At 42.9% G+C, this 5,969-nt stretch overlaps 1 non-coding gene across 1 annotated transcript; it reads right to left on the bottom strand.

Moving 5' to 3' along the window:
- Positions 1-739: 739 nt before the first annotated feature.
- Positions 740-846, bottom strand: LOC141700325 (small nucleolar RNA R71). Its single transcript, XR_012566292.1, has one exon. It is a non-coding gene; the product is annotated as a small nucleolar RNA R71 (small nucleolar RNA).
- Between the last annotated feature and the right edge of the window lie 5,123 nt (positions 847-5,969).

Raw genomic sequence — 5,969 nt, 5'->3', positions numbered from 1 at the left:
CTAGAAAGTATTCTATATTACTTGCGAACGCGTATACTTGCGTGAATATTAGCGCGTGTTTTCGCCCTAACAAGTTTTTGGCGCCGCTGCCGGGGACTCGGCGTATTTGTTTAGTTCATGTACTTACCATCATTGGTCATTAGGACTCAGTGATTAGGACGTAGTAGTTACTTATTTTTTTCCGGTTGTGTTTCAGGTACTTTAGCAAGCGTTTATGCAAACTCGTTATCGTGCTCGCAAGAGGACTTTAGATACAGCTGAGGAGACAGACGAAGTTCTTGATATTCCGGAGAAGTTAGATTTTGAGGATTCGGATTCAGGAACTGAGCAGAAAGAACCAGTAAATATGGGAGATCGTATTGTTCAAGCTAATCCAGCTCTTATGGATTTTTCTCGGCCTAAAATTGATGACATTCAGTCAAGCATCCTTCATCCGGCTATTCAAGCTAACACCTTTGAAATCAAGCCGGGCACTATTCAGATGGTGCAGAATTCTGTTTCTTTTGGAGGAGCGGCAACTGAAGACCCCAACATGCACATAAGGAATTTTGTCGAGATCTGCAGCACTTTTAAGTATAATGGCGTGACTGATGAGGCTATCAAGTTGAGGCTTTTCCCATTCTCACTGAGGGACAAGGCTAAAGACTGGTTACATTCTGAACCAGCTGGGTCCATCACTACGTGGCAAGATCTTGCGCAAAAGTTTCTGGTGAAGTTTTATCTGATGGCAAAGACTGCTGCTATGAGGAGTGCTCTTACTCAGTTTGCGCAGCAACCTACAGAATCTATGTGCGAGGCTTGGGAACGCTACAAGGAAATGTTGAGAAAATGTCCACATCATGGAATGCCGGATTGGATGGTGATCACTGGTTTCTATAATGGTTTGGGGGCCCAATCTCGGCCCATGCTCGATGCAGCAGCTGGAGGCGCCTTATGGGCTAAAAGCTATACAGAGGCGTATAATCTTATAGAGACGATGGCTGCAAATGAGCATCAAAACCCAACTCAGAGGATGACGTCAGGCAAGGTAGCAGGTATTCTGGAAGTTGATGCAGCCACCGCTATTGCAGCCCAGCTCCAAGCGCTATCAATGAAGGTTGATTCTCTGGCTACGTATGGAGTTAATCAAATAGCTATGATTTGTGAGCTTTGTGCAGGTTCTCATGCTACGGATCAGTGTTCTCTTGTCAATGAATCTGTTCAGTATGTGAATAATTATCAGCGACAACAGCAGCCTGTGCCAGCGACCTATCATCCTAACAACAGAAATCATCCAAATTTCAGCTGGGGGAATAATCAGAATCCTATTCAGCCACCATATCAGCAAGGAGTGAGTAAACAGTTTAACCCACCTGGATTCCAGCAACCACAGCAGTATGCTACAAGGCAATCATACCCTCAACAGGGAAGTGCAGCTGCACCTACTAGTGCTGATTTTGAGGAACTTAAGCTGTTGTGCAAGAGTCAGGCGGTTTCTATCAAGACCTTGGAAAATCAAATCGGTCAATTAGCCAATGCAGTGCTCAATCATCAACCTGGCACTCTTCCCAGTGACACGGAAGTACCAGGCAGGAAGGAAGCTAAAGAGCAAGTCAAGGCTATTACCTTAAGGTCTGGAAAAGTAGCTGATGCGGAAAAGGTAAAAGAAGTAGAAGCTGAAATTAGAGGTGAAGAATCTAAGCAAAAGGAGAAAGCGGCGGAACCAAGGAAGACTACTGTTGAACACACTCTGCCTGAGGCTAATACAGGGGAGAAACAGCTCTATCATCCACTACCTTTTTCTAAGAGATTGCAGCAACAAAAGCTGGATAGATAGTTCGGGAAGTTTCTGGAGGTGTTCAAGAAACTTCACATCAATATACCTTTCGCTGAGGCTCTGGAACAAATGCCCAGTTATGCGAAGTTTATGAACACTATTCTTTCAAGGAAGGTGAAACTGGATGACCTTGAAACTGTTGCTCTCAAGGAAGAATGCAGCGCTGTTCTGCAGCAAAAGTTACCACCAAAACTGAAAGATCCAGGAAGCTTCACCATTCCTTGCACCATTGGCAATCTGACTTTTGACAAGTGCCTTTATGATTTGGGAGAAAGCATTAATCTGATGCCGTTGTCGATCTTTAAAAAGCTGGATCTGCCTGATCCAAAACCCACATACATGTCGCTACAATTGGCTGACCGTTCCATTACTTACCCAAGGGGCATAGTTGAGGATGTGCTCGTCAAGGTAAATAAGCTCTTCTTTCCAGCAGATTTTGTTATTCTGAATTTTGAGGAAGATAAGAAGATTCCCATAATCTTGGGAAGGCCTTTCTTGGCTACTGGCCGTACCTTGATAGATGTGCAAAAAGGGGAACTTACTATACGGGTCCAAGATCAGGATGTGACCTTCAACGTATTCAAGGCAATGAAATTCCCTACAGAAGATGAGGAGTGCTTAAAATTGGATGTGATTGATTCTGCGGTTACTTCGGAACTCGATCACATGCTAATGTCCGATGCATTGGAAAAGGCCTTAGTGGGGGATTTTGACAGCGATGATGAAGATAGCAACGAGCAATTACAATATCTGAACGCTTCTCCCTGGAAGCGAAAGCTGGACATACCATTTGAATCTCTTGGTACTTCTGACCTTAAGAACGCTGAAGGGAAGCTCAAACCATCAATAGAGGAAGCACCTACCTTGGAGCTCAAGCCATTACCTGAGCACTTGAGGTATGCTTTTTTAGGTAATTCATCTACGTTACCTGTTATTATTTCATCTGACCTTTCAGGTAGTGAGGAAGACAAGCTCTTAAGGATTTTGAGAGAATTCAAATCGGCTATAGGATGGACCATAGCAGACATCAAGGGGATAAGTCCTTCATATTGTATGCATAAAATTCTGCTAGAGGAAGGTAGTAAGCCAACTGTGGAACAACAGCGAAGACTGAATCCCATCATGAAGGAGGTGGTGAAGAAAGAAATTCTGAAATGGCTAGATGCAGGCATCATTTATCCTATTTCTGACAGCTCGTGGGTGAGCCCCGTACAATGTGTACCTAAGAAGGGAGGTATCACTATGGTCGTAAATGAAAAGAATGAGCTCATCCCTACTCGAACAGTTACAGGATGGAGAGTATGCATGGATTATAGAAAATTGAACAAAGCCACAAGGAAGGATCACTTCCCTCTTCCATTTATTGATCAGATGCTTGACAGATTGGTGGGTCATGAGTATTTTTGTCTTCTGGATGGTTATTCCGGGTATAATCAGATTTGTATTGCACCAGAGGATCTAGAAAAGACTACCTTCACTTGTCCATTTGGCACGTTTGCTTTTCGCAGAGTTTCGTTTGGGTTATGTGGCGCCCCGGCCACCTTTCAGAGATGTATGATGGCTATATTCTCTGACATGATTGGAAATAACGTCGAAGTGTTCATGGATGACTTTTCCGTCTTTGGACACTCATATGATGAATGTTTGAATAATCTGTGCGCCGTACTCAAAAGATGCGTGGAAACTAATTTGGTGCTCAATTGGGAGAAATGTCATTTTATGGTGCGTGAAGGCATTATCCTTGGGCATAAGGTCTCTAGCAAGGGTCTGGAGGTGGACAAGGCCAAGGTGGGAGATTGAAAATCTTCCCCCACCTAATTCTGTGAAAGGAATCCGTAGTTTTCTTGGTCATGCGGGTTTTTATCGGCGATTCATCAAGGACTTTTCAAAGATATCTAAGCCGTTGTGCAATTTACTTGAGAAAGATGTGCCTTTCAAATTTGATGATGAATGTTTGGCAGTATTCAAGACTCTCAAGAAGAGTTTGATCACTGCACCAGTTATTACAGCACCAGATTGGACAGAACCGTTTGAGATGATGTGTGATGCAAGTGATTATGCGGTAGGTGCAGTTCTGGGACAGCGCAAGAAAAATCTCTTCCATGTGGTCTACTATGCGAGTAAGACTTTAAATGGTGCCCAATTGAACTACACCACTACTGAGAAGGAGCTTTTGGCTATAGTCTTTGGTTTTGAGAAATTTCGATCTTATCTGCTTGGTACGAAAGTAACAGTATTCACTGATTATGCAGCTATTCGCTATCTGGTTTCCAAGAAGGATTCGAAGCCGAGACTCATTCGTTGGGTGCTTTTACTTCAGGAATTTGAGTTAGAGATCAAAGATAGAAAAGGTACTGAGAATCAAGTAGCTGACCATCTCTCTAGGTTGGAGAATCCCGATTCTACTTCACAAGATAGGACGTTAATCAATGAATCTTTTCCGGATGAGCAGTTGTTTGCAATTCAGGAGGAAGAACCATGGTTTGCAGATATTGTAAACTATCTCGTCAGCAATATAATGCCTCCTAATTTGACATCCGCTCAAAAGAAGAAGTTTCTGCATGAGGTGAAGTGGTATATGTGGGATGAACCATATTTGTTTAGACAGGGAGCTGACCAGATCATCAGGAGATATATCCTGTTCTGTGAGACGGAGGGGATATTACGAGACTGCCATTCCACGGTTTATGGTGGACACTATGGTGGTGAGAAGACGGCAGCTCGTATTCTGCAAGCAGGCTTTTTCTGGCCTACTTTGTTCAAGGATGCTCATCAGTTTGTTTTAAGGTGTGATCGTTGCCAAAGAGTGGGAAATTTGTCAAGGAAGGATGAGATGCCATTAAATGTGATGCTTGAAGTCGAGGTCTTTAATGTGTGGGGAATCGATTTCATGGGGCCTTTTATCTCGTCTTGCAATAATCAGTACATCTTGCTGGCAGTCGATTATGTCTCAAAATGGGTCGAAGTTAAAGCTTTACCGACAAATGATGCAAAGGCAGTGCTAAATTTTCTTCATAAGCAAATTTTCACAAGGTTTGGAACACCTCGGGTAATCATAAGTGATGAAGGATCGCATTTTTGCAACCGTAAGTTCACTTCTATGACGCAGCGTTATAATGTGAATCATCGAGTAGCTACTGCCTATCATCCGCAAACAAATGGTCAAGCGGAAGTGTCTGACAGAGAGATAAAGCGCATTCTAGAGAAGGTTGTTTGTCCATCAAGGAAGGATTGGTCTTTAAAGCTCGATGAAGCTGTTTGGGCTTACAGAACAGCATACAAAACTCCACTTGGGATGTCACCGTTTCAGTTGGTGTACGGTAAAGGATGTCATCTACCTGCGGAGCTTGAGCATAAGGCCTACTGGGCATTGAAGAAGTTGAACCTGGATTTAGATGCAGCTGGTAAGAAAAGAATGCTTCAGCTTAATGAACTTGATGAATTTCGACTTCAAGCGTACGAAAATAATAAAATGTATAAGGAAAAGGTGAAGAGGTGGCACGATAGGAAGCTACATCCAAAGTTATTTGTGCCAGGGCAACAAGTTCTCTTATTCAACTCTCGGCTCCGACTTTTTCCTGGGAAGTTGAAATCAAGGTGGTCTGGATCTTTTATTGTCAAAACTGTGTTTCCACATGGAGCGGTGGAAATTTTTGAGAATGATCCGGACCAAGCATTCAAGGTTAACGGTCAGCGGTTGAAGCACTACTATGGGGACATGGCAAACCGAGAAGTGGTTAGTGCCATTTTGTTGACTACTTGAGAAGGGTACGAAACGTCAAGCTAATGACGAAAAAGAAGCGCTGCGTGGGAGGCAACCCATGAATTGTTGTTACAAGAACCTTTAGAAGTTAATAACATATCCAAAAACACAAAAAAAATCAGAAAACAGGGGCTGAAAAAAAAAATTCCAGTGACCCCCTGAGCGCCCGCTCAGGGGTCGAGTACCAGAATTTTTTTTACAGTTCAGAAAAAAAAAAAACACAAAAACAGTTTTAGCCCATAAACCCACGATTTGTTCCCACTACCCCATCATGTTACCCCTTAATTTCCAAACCCTAATCTAATCCACACCCTATATATACATACACCTATCCTACATATCTCCCACAAAACTTCCTACACTTAAACCCTCTCACAAACATCAAAAACA

Source organism: Apium graveolens, unplaced genomic scaffold (genome assembly GCF_009905375.1).
Source record: "Apium graveolens cultivar Ventura unplaced genomic scaffold, ASM990537v1 ctg2147, whole genome shotgun sequence".
NCBI lineage: Eukaryota > Viridiplantae > Streptophyta > Magnoliopsida > Apiales > Apiaceae > Apium > Apium graveolens.
The sequence above is the reverse complement of the archived record's forward strand: the minus strand, read 5'-3'. Positions and strand labels throughout refer to the sequence as shown.